Genomic DNA, 17,967 nt, shown 5'->3' on the forward strand with positions numbered 1-17,967 from the left:
TTGTCGTGAATGCAGAAACATGAAATCATGTATTTCTCAGAATGACATTTTCCATTTTCTTTTTGTGAATTTTATGTACCTTTTCTAGAAAAGTACTCCACCAATCACCATGAAACTTCTGTAGCTTATAGTGCATTGTGTTGCCAACATTCGGAACCTATAAAATTATATTATTTATGCGATAGTAACCGAAAAAAATAAGATATTCAGGTCTCACCTCTAATTAGGCATCAGCAGCATAGAAAAAAAAATTTCTTTCTTGCATGCTGCATATGCAAATCAAAACTTTTTAGGTTCCGTTTAAAGACAGCCACATATGAAATATAACTATAAGTTTTAGCAGTTATCCTGCTATTGATTACTGAGAAAAGGTACATTGAAACATAATACTCTAGTCAAAGTTTGATATTTATTTGCTTAAATTGCTCAAATTTTTCGACAAATAACGTTGCCATTAAGCTAAAACCTATCCCCTGCAGCTTGCAAATTTTCATTTCGCTTTATTGAGTAGTTTCACGACAGAACGCTTAAATAGAAGTGATATATTTACCCTACCATCCCCCCCGATCAGCCATGTTTTTTTTTCGCTCTGTAAGTGTTTTACATAAAGCTGTGGGTGGTGGAAGAAAAGCTTGTTTTTAAGCAAAGAAATTAATTTTTCTACTTAACCGCAGAGTTTGAATGCTACGTGGATTCATTAGGCTTGTGGAAGAGTCGCCTAGGCGATATTTAGAAAAAAAAATTCGCCGGCGATTACGATAATCCCTAATGCGAAATTTGAGTGCCGATCTACACGTGTCCTCACTTATTTATTTTCATTTATTTATTTACCAAAGTACCCACAGCGCCTTCGATAGGCATTACAGGGGGGGGGGGGATTACATAAAAGAAGAAAAGATACATAATGCAGGCACCATAGGATAAAACGCCACACCATGTTCATGTCTATAATATTACATCATGAAGCGACTGTACAAACATATCATTCGAAGTTATTTTCACAATATCACTTGGTAACGGATTCCAGTCTCGAGTTGTATTTCGCGATATACTGGCTGGCGCGGGCAATCTGTATCGTGCAGCATGTTGCAAATGGGGCGAAGTGTGGCGCGACTTCCTCGCTAATCTGGAGATTGCGAGAGTCCGCACGTTGGTGACGCGTGGGCGCGATTCACAGCAGCCGCCGCAGACAGACCTCCAAGACAATGCACGCTACTCTGGCGCCATATCGTAGCCATCGTCTCCGCACTACGCTTTTTTTCAGACGCTTTCGCCATACCCTCCTCCTCCGCTTTCCCCCTCGCACTTTTGAGCCCCTGCTGCGTTCCGCGGTCGCTCATTCTTCCTTCGATGTACTCATTCGCTCGGTTACGCCGACGCCGACGCTATCCGACGCTCCCCGCAGGAATAATCGCCTGAGAGCTGCTATTTAAAATGAATGTTGTGTCGTTACCCGAGCTATAATGTTAATTTTCTTATCCCCGACAATACAGGTATATTCTAGTTTCGGTCGGATGAGTGAAGACAGTGATCAAGTGTTAGGAGGAGCGTGCTTTAGTTTATGTCCGCGAAAACGTAGTGTTCTGAAAAACGAGTGGCATATATATATATATATATATATATATATATATATATATATATATATATATATATATATATATATATATATGCGTTAGAAATGTGGATGTTCCACCTCATGTCACTGGTTATTGTGATTCCAAGACATTGGCTGACTTTGGTGAGCGCTTTGGAGCCGATATTATAGTCGAATTACATTTTATTAATTTTTTTAATTGACATGTAAACATTTCTAAGCTTTCCGTTCCATGCTCCACAGCCAGCATCAGGAACGTGTGTTTTGAAGGTTAGGCCCCGCAGGGGCGTCTGCGTGAGCAGGCGTTTGGTGTGTTGCGACACCACGTACCCGAGCACACAAGGGCTGGACCCTCCCGCGTCTAACCGTTCGTGGCTTAGCCGTGTCCGGGGAAAAGGGGGTCCTGGGGGTTGAGCCGATGCCGGGTGTTTGGACCTTTACGGCCCCTCGGTGGGCAACACACCTCTTTGGCCTCGGCTTCACGTAGACGGCACCCCCTTACTGACCCACCTGGGAGAAATCGGCAGTCGCCTTTTCCTGCCCTCCTCTCCGATCTTCGTCTTTCTCTCTCGCCTTGTTCATCTTTCCTGTCTTCTCTTCACTTCTCCTCACTTCCGTATTTTCCGGCGGCGAGGGTTAACCTTGTGTGGCTAGCCAGCCTTGGTTAAGCTGTATTTGGTTATAGCAGCGATGTACGGCTGGCGTTGGCAGGGTTTCTCTTGCAGGAACTTCTGTCACGTCCCCCTGTTGGTCTCCATGGTGGGTGGTCGGCATCGCGGCCGAAAACCCCATCTATACTTATGGAAAACGCTTTTTCTAAACTCCCTTATCGCCCTCAGAAACGAGGGCGCACCGAAGATGTCTTTCAGTTTTTCGGACGCCAAGTCGACAACTTTCCTCGTAACCCGCCGTGGTTGCTCAGTGGCTATGGTGTTAAGCTGCCGAGCACGAGGTCGCGGGATCGAATCCCGGCCACGGCGGCCGCATTTCGATGGGGGCGAAATGCGAAAACAGCCGTGTACTTAGATTCAGGTGCATGTTAAAGAACCCCAGGTGGTCGAAATTTCCGGAGCCCTCCACTACGGCGTGCCTGATAATCAGAAAGTGGTTTTGGCACGTTAAACCCCATATTTTTTTTCTATTGGAGCTAACTGAAGCGGAACTCCTGGGGGGCTTCAGTGAGCAAAATGTGATCAATGTCAGAAGAATTAAGATGAGGCGGGATGGCAAAGAAATCCAAGCCAAGCACCTAATAATCACTTTTGATGCAAGCGTCCTGCCCGAGTCAATCGAGGCCGGGTACATCAAGCCCCGTGTTAGGCCATACGTGCCAAATCCCCTCCGATGTTTCAAACGGCAGCGTTTCAGCCACAGTTCACAGAGCTGCCGAGGCCGCCAAATTTGTGCGAAATGCAGTGCCCATGAGCACACCTCCGATTCTTACGAGAACACTCTCCACTGTGTAAACTATGGTGGGGAGCACGCCGCGTACTTGCGGTCGTGCCCATCATGGAAAAAAGAAAAGGAAATTGTTACAATTAAAGTAAAAGAAAACATAAGTTTCAAGGAGGCACGTAGGCGGGTTTCATATCTGCCCAAGAACACCTTTGCCGATGTGACGCATCAGGGGGCAGCGAGACAACGGCATCCGGCGGCTGTCCGACCCACAAGTAGTGAGTCGGCAGTTACGCCATCTGCGCCCGCGTCGGTTGCAGCTAGCGCTCCTCCGCCACCCGCGCAGAAGGGGCCATCCACCTCCGGGCAGGTGGCCTCAAAGGTCTTGTCGAACGTGCCGAGGCCTTCACGTCAAACAAAGCGCTCGGAAGAGCGCGCGTGTCCAGCGCCTCGCACAAGGCGATGGACACAACGACCACCCAGACGGCGCCATCAGCGCCAAAGGAGCGGCGAGCCTCCCTCGATCGCTCCAAAAAAGACAAAACCCGCGTCACGGCTCCTCCAAAGGGCCCGTGAACTAATCTCAGTTTCTTAAACACACAGCACCAAACACATTTATCATAATGGAAACACAAATACTACAGTGGAATGTACGAGTACTTCTACATAACCTCAACGACATTAGAGAACTACTACACAAACACAATCCCAAGTTGCTGTGTGTTCAAGAGACACATCTCAAACCTACCAACACTAATTTTCTTCGAAAATACACCATCTTCCGAAAAGTCCGTGGCGAGGCTAATGCCTCCGGCGGTGTAGCAAGAGTAGCTGACAATGCGGTAGCTTGCCGACGCGTCGCCCTTCAGACACCGCTTGAGGCAGTGTCAGTTTGGGCTTTTCTTTTTAATAAGTTCGTCATGGTATGTACAATTTATGTACCCCCGAGCCATCATCTCGAAAAGATAGTCTTTTATGATCTCATTGATCATCTTCCCGAGCCTTACATACTCGTGGGAGATATTAACGCTCATAACACGATGTGGGGAGACTCACGATGCGACTTGAGAGTTCGACTCATTGAAAATTTCCTTTTAACCTCCGGTGCATGCATCTTTAATAAGAAAGAACCAACGTATTATAATCCACATCATAACTCGTACTCATCAATAGACCTGGCGATCGGCTCCGCGTCTATCTTTCCTGATTGAGAATGGTGTGTAATTAAAAATCCATTCGGAAGCGATCACTTCCCAGTAACGCTGAACTTCGTAAACAAACATGACTTCCCTCCACACTTCCCTCGCTGGAAACTGGCCTCAGCTGACTGGGAACGTTTTAGGGAATCCAGCCACATATCACGGTATTTTATAGATAATTTTACTATAGGTCATGCTGTTTCATACTTCACCGCTTTTATCACTGACTACGATGACAAGTTCATTCCTCAAACAAGAGGCACTTCATCCAAAGGACGGGTCCCCTGGTGGAATGGCGATTGTAGAGAGGCACGGAAGAGACAAAATAAAGCTTGGAGTAAACTACGTGAAAGTGCTACAGCCGAAAATCTAATAGAATTTAAACAGCTAGGTTAAATCATAGGGAAGAAGGACGCGACGACTGGCAAAGAGGGCAAGCTGGCAGAGGTTTCTCTCAGGTATAAATTCGTATACTCTAGAAGCTAAAGTATGGGATGGGCTGAAAAGGCCAGAGGGACAAGAAATTCATCCGTTGCCCCTTGTGAACAGTGAAACGAACCGCTTGGAAGACCAAGCTGACGCTCTTGGCGAACACTTACAGCGCGTTTCCAGTTCTGATCATTAGTCCAAGGCATTCCTGAAACACAAAGAAGTAGCAGAACGGAAGGTTATCGAACGCAAATGCAGACAGAATGAACCCTTTAACGCGCCTTTTAACATTGCCGAGTTGAGAGCCTCCCTGACAGCATGTCAGAGCTCTGCACCTGGACCGGACAGGATCATATACGACATGATTAAACACCTCCCCAGTGATACTCAAATTACTCTGCTAACACTTTTAAACGCTATATGGGCTGCGGGGTACCTCCCTACCGCATGGAAAGAAGCCCTTGTCGTTCCGGTTCTGAAACAAGGCAAAGACCCCACATTAGTAACAAGTTTTCGCCCAATTGCCCTCACAAGTTGTATATGCAAACTTTTTTCAAAAGGTGATAAACCGTCGACTTTTAAACTTCCTTGAATTAAATAAATTTCTTGATCCATATCAGTGTGGTTTTAGAGCAGGACTATCTACAACCGACCATCTAGTGCGCATCGAAGCAAACATTCGCGACGCCTTCGTGCATAAACAATCCTTCTTATCCGTGTTTCTCGACATAGAAAAGGCGTACGATACAACTTGGCGCTACGGAATCCTGCGCGACCTATCGACGCTGGGCATCCGCGGCAGTATGTTAAACATTATAGAGAGCTACCTGCACAACCGTACATTCCGGGTGAAAATAGGTAATGCACTGTCGCGTGCATTCATACAGGAAACTGGGGTACCCCAGAGAGGCGTACTGAGTTGCATGCTCTTTGTCGTTAAAATGAACAGGCTTCGTAAAGCATTACCACCGTCTATTTTTTATTCCGTCTACGTAGATGACGTACAAGTAGGTTTCGAATCCTGCAACCTAACAGTCTATGAGAGACAAGTACAACAGTGCTTGAACAAAGTTTCCTAGTGGGCAGACGAAAATGGGTTCAAACTGAACCCCAACAAAAGTTCTTGCGCTCTTTTCACCAGGAAGAAAGGGCTTGCTGCAGATCCCACTGTTGAAATATATGGACAACAAATACCTGTGAACAAAGAACACAAATTCCTAGGTGTTATACTTGACTCCAGGCTTACTTTCATTCCACACATAAAATATCTTAAAGCAAAAAGTCTAAAAACAATGAACTTAAAATCCTATCCCACACAACATGGGGTAGCGACAGAAAGTGTTTATTGGACCTTTACAGGAGCCTGGTTCGATCACGACTAGACTATGGTGCCGTGGTTTATCACTCTGCCGCTCCGAGCGCGCTAAAGATAATAGACCCCTTCCACCATCTGGGTATCTGCCTGGCCACTGGCGCATTTAGAACAAGCCCTGTCAAAAGTCTATACGTAGAGTCAGATGAGTGGTCACTCCATTTTCAGAGAACATATATCAGCTTGACCTATTTTCTCACAGTGCACTCTAATAAGGAACACTCGTGTTTCACAACAGTTAACGACTGGACGTGTGAAAAACTTTTTCGTAACAAACCCTCTATGAGACTTCCTTTGTCACTGTGACTCGAACGTAGCCTGATGCCTGCAGCTAAGCTATTACCGCCTTGGGAGTGGCAGGTAACAGAATGTGACGTATCCTCTGTAGAAGTCACAAAGCACACTCCTGAGCTTGAAATTGCTATGCATTTCCGTGAGCTTCAGTCGAAGTACTCCTGCTCCGAATTCTACACAGACGCGTCAAAATCACATGCTGGCGTATCCTACGCTGCTGTTGGTCCCTCTTTTTCTGAACCTGACGTATTGAACCCCCTAACAAGTATATTCACTGCAGAAGCCTATGCAGTACTGTCTGCGGTAAAACATATAAAGGAACTAAAAAACTTAACAGAGCAATCATATTCACAGACTCGTTAAGTCTTGTAAAAGCACTCATTTCTTTACAAAAGCATACAAATCCTGTATTCAATGAAATTTACTCACTCTTATGCAGCGTCTATTATTCACATAGACAAGTAATATGCTGGGTTCTTGGCCATAGAGGAATCGAGGGAAATTTGCTTGTCGACAAGATCGCCAAATCAATAGCATCGCAGGGTATTCGTTCTGCTGTTGTCCCTGCCACAGACATGAAGCCTTTCCTAAGAAACAAACTGCTAAGCCACTGGCAACGCTTGTGGGACGCTCAAACGAGTCACGTAATTAAGCCGAAGTTGGGTTTCTGGCACCCAACTACGAAAACACGAAGAACAGATGTCCTATGCACTAGGCTAAGCAATAGGACACACATTTGGCACTCATAACTTTCCCTTGACCGGTAACGAGTCTCCAACCTGTGGTAGATGTGGCGATAGGTTAACCGTCCTCCACGTCTTCCTGGAGTGCCGGGAAGCCGAAAGAGACAGGAGAAAACATTTTACTTTTGCATACCGCCATTGCGTCCCTCTGCATCCGGCTAGGTTTCTTGGTAAAAAACCGCTTTTTAAGACCAAAGCAGTCCTCGCTTTCTTGAAAGATGTGCTACATGTTACAAGCCCATTAATTTTGCAGCGCATCCTCTTTCTAGAGGATGCCGCTACGATAGTTTTCTTTGTATAGCACATGCCTCTAGGCCCCTGGGTTTGAAGGGCTCGGGTGAGGCAGTAGTGCTCTAGACAATTTCGGCATCTCACATATTTTATATATTGCATCATTCTTTCACAATGCATTTTAATGTTCACAGTACACGTCAATAGTCATTCCCATAACTTTATTACACGTAGATTTTACGGAATTTACATCAACTCTTTTAGGCCCCTTTACAGCCACGTCTCATTACCTTCACAGAACCAATCAGTTCATTTCGAACTCATTAACACTAGCATGGCGCTCTTTGGCCATACCTGGCCCTTGCGCCATTAAACATCAAACATCCATCCAAGGTTAGGGTTAAGCTTTATTTCAGAGTCCTCAGGAAACAATATAACTTGAACAGGGTAAAAAATTTATCTAACAATATCATTAACGTATATAAATAATAATAAAGCCCTAACACACTGCACTGAGGCACTCCTGATGTTACTGCGAGTTCATTGGAAAAATAATGGTCGATTAAAATGAACTGCTTGCGATTATTCACATAAACCGCCACTCACTAGACAATATAAGCTGGAAGGCTAATCGATTCAACTTTCTTTGCTGTGTGGAAAAAGGTAAAACGCTTTCTTAAAAGTCCAAAAATATTACTTCAAATTGGCTTGACTTCTCAAGAGCAAAAGTTCTGAATAAATGTCGTAAATTCTGTTACAGTGGAAAAACCCATGCGGGAACCATGCTGGCAAGGAGAAAGTGCATTGTTATAGCTCAAGAATTTGGTTATTTATTCAGTTATAATAATGTGCGATTAACATAAGATAAAAGTAAGAGACGATAGCTTGTTGGTGTCATCCTTTTTCAGGGTGGGTACACGACACGCGCAGTAAGCCAGCCTGTATAGATAGGAACTACTCAAAAATGGGCTCAGCCTACCTGCGCACAGAAAAGCGTTCGGTATGTTGTCCGGTATGATTTAGCTTTGAGGTTCAGTAACATTGAGACTACGCCTGATCGCGATACAATATTAGGGTCCGAGTTTCATGGCACGCGGTTAGAATTAGACCACGATCTAAATTTGAAAAATAAATAAATACAGGCGAAAATGATTATTGAACTGCTTCGCCATACTTAATTCGCTTTCCGACTCGCCGTGGTTGCTCAGTGGCTATGGTGTTAGGCTGCTGAGCACGAGGTCGCGGGATCGAATCCCGGCCACGGCGGCCGCATTTCGATGGGGGCGAAATGCGAAAACACCCGTGTACTTAGATTTAGGTGCACGTTAAAGAACCTCAGGTGGTCGAAATTTCCGGAGTCCCCCACTACGGCGTGCCTCATAATCAGAAAGTGGTTTTGGCACGTAAAACCCCATAATTTAATTTTTAATTTTTTTTTTAATTCGCTTTCCTGCGTTTTAATTGCCCTCCGGAGCAATTTTGTAAATTGAGGTTTGCTTTTCGTTTCTCAGAACATCCCAAAATGTTTGCGGTGCCGTTCGAATAAAATTTGGTAAAGTGTGCTAAAAGCGAGCGTTTAGCTTGGCCCACCTCTTAGTTTGATTTAATTTGGATTCTATGAGTTGTATCACGACAGGCGCATCATCGTTTTAAGCACTTAACTCTTCTCTGCAACAAAGTTCTGCGTAAATCTGCAAGGTGGAGGAAGTTTTATGCAAGGGGAAAAGGATGGATGGATGGATGGATGGATGGATGGATGGATGGATGGATGGAATGATGGATGGATGGATGTTATGAGCGTCCCCTTTGGAACGGCGCGGTGTGTTATGCCACCAAGCTCTTGCTAGTATACTGCCTAATGTCCTACCTAGGTTAAACAATAAAAAAAAACACTATGAACTCCCACAACCAAATTTTCTGATCCACTACTGCGAACTGTGCTTTCGTACGTCTCTGTTTTTTGTCGTTTCCCTACTTTTCTTCCACCAATCCTCCAATATCGCCTCTTTACTAATCCCTATTGCGGGCATGTTTACTTTTCCACTGCTCTCGCTGAACCCAAGGGCTTCAAGGAGGCCAGTGGTGCCTAAATCGACCGCTGGGTAGACGTCTTCACATTGTAATAAAACATGCTCCATAGTTTCCCTAGCTTTACCGCAGCCAAGCACATGCTTCTGCTTCCTTCTTATATCTCGCTTTATAGGTGCGTGTTCTAAGGCATACTGATCTCTCTTCGAAAAGTAATCAGCTTCCCTTTGAGTTATCATAAATTGTTTCTTTCCTGATTTCGTTTTTTACTCTTGATTACTCATGGCAGGTTTCTTTTCCATTGCAGCCACCCATGAGATTATTTCAGCCTCTATGACTTTCCGCTTGACGTTCCTTCTTGGTGTGTTGTCCACCCTACAGGCCGCATACTTGCTGGTAAGCTTCCTAGTTCTTTTCCTCCACTGTGAATCAATGTTTTTTCCTGTACAGATACCTCAACACTCTCCCAGCCCATTTAATTTCTTCCATATTTCTCAGTCGTTACTGAAGGTCTGACTGTCATCAACGATGGGTCTCCAACTTACATACGCGGCACTCCTTACAGAAGTTGCCTAGACCTCACTATCATATATCAGAGCCTCCTGCCCTCAGTCATCTGGTGCTTGGACATAGAAACACATGGGAGCGATCATATACCAACATATGTGCAGATGAAGTGGTTTGTGCAATCAACTGCATCTGCTGTACGCTGCACTGATTGGTCCACATTCTCTACATGTGTCGAAAAGTACTGCGGATATATCACTTCACCATCTGATATAGAAGACATTATTGTATCGTCAGTGCAGAAGACAACTACGTTTATCAGTGCACCTACATCCAGAACAGCGATTGATATTGAATATGAACGGCTCCGCTCAATCCGTCGTAGAGTGGAAAGGAAGGTTAGGCGAACTAAATCGTCATTAGACCTTATCTTATGTCGACGAGCTCAACTACAAATACGGCGTCACCTTCAAAAAATGGGAAAACAACGGTGGAGGACCTTCTGTTCGTCTCTGGATCCTCGAAAGCCACTTTCTAGGATCTGGCAGATAGTACGAAGCCTGCGTGCCCCTCCTCAGCAAAAACATACTTTCCATGCTCTAGCACTTCACCAATCTCTGACGGAAGTGCAGGTTGCCGAAGACTTCTGTAAGGGAGTCACCCGTACCGATATATCAACATGTCGAACATTGGATCGACCCGTGCCACCTCCTAAAGATGCTCGTCTTGACTTTCCTTTCACGATGCCGGAATTGGAAGCTGCACTTGCTGCTTCGGGGCGATCTTCTGCACCTAGACCTGACGGTATTTCATATACTGCTCTGTGCCACCTTGGTGTGGAAGGTCGGAAAGTCCTGCTGTCGTACAGTAACGCCACGTGGTCATCCAGTACAGTCCCGAAGCAGTGGAAAACCAGCCGTTTGGTGGCCTTCCTAAAGCCAGGAAAATTGCCTTACCGGCCAGTAGCTTTGGCTAGCTGTGTCGGTAAGGTGATGGAACGGATGGTTCCCACTAGATTAGAACGGTTAATGGGAAAGAATGAGTTTTATCCTGAAATGATGACCGGATTTAGACGTGGACGGTCTGCAATAGATGCGGTCATTGATCTCGTGTCCACGATCGAACACGAAAAAAGGCGAAACCGACTTGTAGGAGCAGTTTTCTTAGACATAAAAGGAGCCTATGACAATGTACTGCACGAAGCCATTCTTGATGCCCTCAGTAATTTGGGCATCGGCGGTCGTCTCTACATGTGGATTGAAAATTACCTAGATGGTCGCACAGTCTTCATGTCCACGAATGATGGCGAAACGAGAAGACACGTTGTGGTCTGTGGAGTGCCTCAAGGAGGAGTGCTCAGCCCGACTCTCTTCAATGTAGCCCTTATTGGCCTTGCGGAAATAATTCCTGATACAGTACGCATCAGTACCCACGCAGACGACATATGTATATGGGCGTCCGCAGTCACGCAACCGCAAATTCGTGCAAGATTGCAGCGAGCTGTTTCTTTAACGTCTCAGTACCTGCAGTGTCAAGGACTGCAACTGGCCCCAAATAAGTGCGCTGCGATAGCGTTCACACGGAAGCTTATGTGTTGGTATCTAGTTATGATCAATGGCAATGTCATCCCATATGTGACCCACCACAGATACCTTGGCGTTGTCATTGACCGCGATGTTTCATGATCCAAGCATGTGGCAATGTTAAAGAAAAAATTAACTGGGCTTGCTCAAGTTTTTCGCTTTCTGGCCGGTATGAAGTGGGGTCCATCTGAGCATTCGCTACTCCGGCTGTACCAGGCTCTCTGCGTCGGCTACATTCGGTATAGCCTGCCAGTTTTATCAAGTATAAGCCGGTCATGTTTGCGTACGCTGGAAAGTGCCCAGGCACAGATGCTGAAGACACGTCTCGCTGTTCCACGTTGCACCTCAACCTACGGAACAATTGAGGAGGCTCGCGTCACCCCTTTACCTGCCTATCTACGATGCGAACCTCTTCGAGTATTCCTGCGACTACTGTGCCGTCATGGACACCACCCCTTATCGACGCTTCCCGACATACGGCCGGAGTCCACTTTTTCAAGAGCCATTAAATGCCAAGAATCTGCCATACCATCATACTTTGCCCCTGCTGACCTTCCAGGTATGCCCCCATGGGTAATGTCCAAAATACGGGTACGTCTATTTATTCCCGGAATTTCTAAAGAATCGCGAATACGTCGCGAATAAGTCGCCTCAGACATTTAACACTTGAATATATGTCGAAAGAATATGACTCCTCGGTGAATGTGTATACAGACGGATCGGTCTCGTCGTGCCTGCGCATCAAGTCATTCGACGGTTTCGTCTGTGTAACAAGACGACTACAACATCTACGGAACTAGTGGCAATGAGAAAGGCCGTTCAATATATTTCGTGACAGTCTCCTCAAGTATGGACAGTCTTCAGTGACGCAAAATCGGGCTCTGCAACTACTTAGAGTGGTGTTGAAAGAAAGCGCTTACAGAGTGTTGGTTCTTCAAACTACCGAGCTGTACACTTTAGCGCAAGAAAACGGCCACACATCACATTTCAGTGGATTCCGAGTAACTGTGGTATACACGGCAATGAACTGGCCGATGCCAAAGCGAAGAAAGCACTCGAAGAATCAGAGGCACTGCAGCTTGCAATTCCTTTTTCAAGAGCGGACGCCAACTGCCTCCTCTCCAGTGTCATCCAAAAATCGACAGCAAAACACTGGGACAATCCGGATAATCGCCACAGTCGACTCCAGAGATTGGATCCTACCATGAAATTTAGGCTACCACTGAAAATTCAACGCAGCTGTGCCAGTCTTCTGCACAGACTAAGACTCAGTTTACGCGCGGATACGCGTGCACCTCATGCGACGCACTGAGTCTACAGACTGTGAGTTGTGCAATGTTAATGAGGCTATAGGTCATGTGCTTTGTGACTGCCCTAAGTACGTGGAAGAGCGTCAAAAGTTGAACAATGACCTTACGTGTCTCGACAGCCCACCGTTGTCGAAGAACGTTATTTTAGGCCTTTGGCCAGACGCTCAATCGAGTTTCAAGTCCATCCAGGTGTTACTGAACTTTTTAAAAAGTACGGGCCTGGACTGTAGGCTTTGAGCATGCCGAATTGCTTACCATATGTTTTTCATCTCCCTTGTCTCGTCATCGTCAACCATCATGCGCCTCTTTCTTCCCTCTTGCTTTGCCTCTTCCCCTTCCCCCAATGCAGAGTAGCTGGCTAGAGAAATATACCTCAGGCCGACCTCTCTGCATTTCATATCATTAAACCTCCCTCTCTCTCTCTCTCTCTCCTCAGTCGTTCTTCATACTCAATTTTACTGCTAGCTTCCCTCACTTCAAAACTTGTCCAGCCCATATCACCCTGCACAGCTTCATTTGTAGTCTTCCCGTGAGCGCCCAATGAGAGTCGACCCACTGACCTTTGGTTCCCATCGAGTCCTGATTGTCCCCCTGATTCAAAGCAAACAACCGCATTTCCAAAAGTAAGTCCTGGAACCATTACACCTTTCCACATACCTCGGAGCACCTCGTATCTATTGTATCCCTATAGCGCTCTGTGCTTCATTATGGCTGCATTTCTCTTCCCCTTCACTGTTATTGTTTTTTCCTGCGTTTCCATATATCTGTTGCTTTCGTTTACCCATGTACCAAGGTATTTATATTCTGTTACCCGAGGTATTTCCTGGCCCTCTATCGCCACTGTCTGTTCACTGTTTTCATTGAATACCATGACACCTGATTTTCTAACACTAATTTCAGCTAAAGGAGAGCTATGAAACTTCCTCCATCTTGCAGATTTTTGCAGAACTGATTTTCTTATTATATAGCCTCCGAAATTGCTTGCATAGCCTCCTATGCTTTTTCAGTCCCACACTTGGAGTTGTCGATTAATTCAATCTTGCGCGGCCGTGGGCTAGCCTTCTCGTCAATTGAGATGGTTGAGCGTCCGGCCCGTAAAAGCGCTTGTTCCCGCACCAGGACAAATTTTCTTTCAACTGCGAAGCTTTACAAGAGCCCGCACAGGATACCTTTGTACGTTAGTGCCATTTTCACAAATAGATGACAACTCTTCCTTTTCGTAAGATATTTTCTTTTATAAATGCTAATTTGATTATGGAATATTGATGTCTGAGAATGGTTTTGTTTGTACGTTACTGCACTTATTACGGTGTGGTGCTGTTTCTTTCTGCAGCACACTAAAATATATACGTTGCTTTACTGTTGTAGCATTAAACAAATAATCCATCGCAACCTGCTAACTGCAGTCATCGCACCGCCGTGAGGCACGGCTAATCTATGTTGCGTTGCTGGTCACATGATTACGACCACTTATAGTGTGCTAAAAAAATTCGCTGTGCTTGAGCAGTGACATATAAGTGCGAGAAAAGGTTGCTGGTTCGACACTAACCGTGGCGGCCGCATTTCGATGGGGGCGAAATGCAAAAAATTCCCCAGACGATACTCCCTAATGCGAAATTTGAGCGCAGCTCTATACGTACTTTCATTTCGCTGTATAATGGCTGGCGCGGACAATTGGGCACATTGTCCTGTTGTCAGGCGGCACATTGCAAATGGAGCGAAGAGTGGCGCGCGACTTGCTCGCGCAGCGCGTGGGTGACGCTTGGGTGCGATTCACATCAGCCGCCGCACACAGACCTCCGCTCATGCAGCACTTTGTTACCATATATGGTATCCGTCGACGCTCTCACAGCATGCCATCGGTGAACAGACGAAGGCGCACTGCTCTGGCGCCATCTAGTAACGGTCGTCGCCGCAGAGCCCGTCTTGCGCGGTACACTTCCCTCCTGACCCTTTCGCCACTCTCTCGTCCTCCGCTTTCCGCCTCATGCTTTCACTGTAGCCTCCTCCTCCGCTTTCCTCCTCGCGCTCTCTTCGCTATCGCTATATTTCATCCCCCGCTGCGCTCCGCGTTCGCTCTTTCATCCTTCGCTGTGCTCGTTCGCTCGGTTATGCCGAGGAATCGAGACCGAGGGACGCCGAGGCATGCCGACGCTCAACGCAGGAACAGGTGCCTAAGAGCGGCGCTCTAAAAACGCTCGTGTACTTAGATTCAGGTTGACGTTAAAAGAGTCCCAGGTAGTCAAAGTTAATCCGGAATTCCCCACTACGTTGTGCATTATAACCACACTGTGGTTTTTGCATGTAAAACGACATTATTAATTAGATGCGAGAAGGCGTCATGGAAATTCAACTACTGGCGAATTCGGAATATTATAATTGAGAATATTTCACCACCAATTGAATACTTGTTTTAAGCATGCCGTGAACAGCATTAGAAAGATTGTGTTACCTTTCCTGACACCGTTCTTAATCGGCATTTTCCAGCATTTCTTCGAAAATTGTTCGTATTCACATGCGGGAATCCCTTGTTATATATGCTTCCTCTGAACATTGACTACGCAATGCCTTCATGACTGCTGGCGTCTCTATTGAATCGAACGCCTCATCGTAATCTACGAAGGCTGTATAGAGAGATTCGTTATATTCCGCAGACTCCTTCATTACATGATTGATGCCATGGATGTCATCCATTGTGAGTAATTCGTTATTAAGCTAGCCTATTCTTTGTGTTGATTGAAGTGTTGCTGTGAATATATTGGAATATTGGTGCATGCGTTTATAAACAACCTGCCTGCTTCCGCCTCGCAATAATATTTATAACATCGTCAAATAATGGCACGTAAGGGTCATGATAGGAACGTTAGGTTGCGCGAAATAAACTGCACTGTACAGAATAGAACAAATGACAAATATTTTGTACAATAACGAAAGCAAGCTCATGGACCTATAATTCTTCCGTTTTTAATCTCTCCTTTTTTATGTATTAATGTTATGTTGGCATTTTTTAATATCTCAGCTAGCACACGTGAAGTCATGAGACATTGTATATAAAGGCTCGTAAACTTTTCGAGCATAATATCCCTCCATCTCCCTTTTGTCTTCCGAATAGAAGGGTGCACATCTTGTTACATAAAACAGAATTCCAATGACGCGAGATTAACCTGTGGAAATATCAGTAAGATCGGATATTGTTTATTTTCTTTCATTTCCGCCCAGAAACTAACATTTACAACGTGTTGCGAGTGTTGTTTTTTTCTCTTTCTTTCTGTCAGTTTTCTTTTAGCGGTTTTGCCACGCAAATCTAAAACAGCAGTGTAGAAGAGGCACTGCGTATATTTTACAGCGCGTTTACAAGGCAGCAATACATACACAGAAGGAATCCCAAATGAATATTATTCCTATAAGCGGCATTAAATATTAACCTCCCCCCCACCAAAAGAAAGAGAGAGAGAGAGAAAACACTCTTAGAAAAAAGGTGGTGAAAAGGTAGTAACGGGTGTAGTTACTAAACTTAGCACCAATTACTACCACTTTACTAACTATTTACTTTAGTAAGTGCTACCTTTACTAAGCAGTAGTAGGTTTCACAGATCAGTTAGTGAAAGGTTATGCCACCGTCACCTGTGGTCTATTATGCTGTATAAGTGGCGGTGTTCATGCGATGTTTAGATAAAGTATAGTTTCTATCATATTGGATTAATAGTTGTGTGCTGTGCGCACGTATCCGCACACTTTACGTTGTACAAATACAGGTTCATTGTTTAGGTATCCAAATATACAGATTGCCCACGACCGGTAAGCCTGTGGTCTTAACGGTTATGGCTATATACAGTGTACTCGTAAAGTCATTCTTAGAAACACGTCCGTAGAGTATCCCGATCACTGCACTGTGCGATGCGTAGTTCCCCTTTGTCATTTGTTCCATTCTGTACAGTGCAGTTTATTACGCGCAACCTAATGTTCCTGTCATGACCCTTACGTGTCATTATTTGACGATGTTATAAATATTGTTGCGAGGCGGAAGCAGGCAGGTTGTTTATAAACGCAGGCACTAAGAAACGCAGAAGGCTGACACCTTAAAACATGGCGACCAGGATGCGCTGTCAGCAACGGTACAACTTCGTCCTCATCGGCTCTAGTCTGCTAGTGCTGCATGGCCTTCATCGCGACAATGCAACTAAACTATGTGGCAATGCGGTCCTCGTTTTCAGTTTCTTTTTATCGCATATACCTGTTTATAATACTGACACGTGTACTTATATTTATCGGGCCACCCCGTTTCGCCGCCTAACAAATCTTATCGCACAGCGCGGGACGCGCTTGCATGTACCGAAGTTTCTGGAAAGTTATCGATGCTTCTATCCGCAGTCTGTTGTCGCCGAGCCTTGTATTATCTGATTTCATCGCGTGACTCGAATGTTGTAGAACTTTGTGGAAGGCATGCGGGTCCCAACGATTAGTCTCGAACATTCGACGACTGTTGTATAAAAGCCGACGCGCTTGACCCGCTGATCAGATTTTCGACGATCGCCGAGCGTGTTCGCCGCTATCGTTGTGCTATAAGTGTAGCCTGTTTTGTGGGCACAGGTTCGCCCAATAAAAGTTTGTTTTGTCGTTCACAGTATTGCTACTGTGTTATTCAACGTCACCACCACGTGACATCTGGTGGAGGTGCTTTTCGTTCATGTACCGGACGCCCCCGACAAGCCGTGATCCAAGCCCGGACCGCAAAGAGAGCACCAACGTAGTCCCGGAGCATCGAGCAAGCCGCCGTCTTCAACAGCTGCCCCCGGAGCACGGACTTCTACCTGAGAAGACCAAAAAGATTGTGGACAAGGCAACCCCAATGGCAACCCCAACGTCCCCCATCGTGCTGCAGCAGCCCAGGGAACCTCCGACGTTCCGCGGATCAACATTCGAGGACCCGGAAACCTGGCTCGAAACGTATGAGAGGGTCGCTAAGTTTAACAGTTGGGACAGCGACGACAAGCTGCGGCATGTCTATTTCGCGTTGGAAGACGCCGCCAGGACGTGGTTCGAGAATCGGGAAGCCACCTTAACGACGTGGGACCTTTTCCGAAGCGGCTTCTTGCACACGTTTACAAGCGTCGTGCGAAAAGAGCGAGCCCAAGCTCTACTAGAAACCAGAGTGCAGCTGCCAAACGAGACGATCGCGATCTTCACGGAGGAGATGGCGCGTCTTTTCCGGCACGCCGACCCGGAAATGTCGGAGGAGAAAAAAGTTCGCTTCCTGATGCGCGGCGTCAAGCAAGACCTTT

General features: G+C 45.8%; 1 long non-coding RNA gene across 1 annotated transcript in view; it reads left to right on the plus strand.

Annotated features, from left to right (window-relative positions):
- LOC140219835 (uncharacterized) overlaps positions 1-17,967 on the plus strand; it is a 176,789-nt gene that overhangs the window by 109,815 nt on the left and 49,007 nt on the right. Inside the window, exon 3 of the long non-coding RNA XR_011896076.1 lies at positions 9,593-9,681. This is a non-coding gene — a long non-coding RNA (uncharacterized lncRNA). The remainder of the gene's footprint in view (positions 1-9,592; positions 9,682-17,967) is intronic.

Source organism: Dermacentor andersoni, chromosome 1 (assembly GCF_023375885.2).
Source record: "Dermacentor andersoni chromosome 1, qqDerAnde1_hic_scaffold, whole genome shotgun sequence".
Taxonomy (NCBI): Eukaryota; Metazoa; Arthropoda; class Arachnida; order Ixodida; family Ixodidae; genus Dermacentor; species Dermacentor andersoni.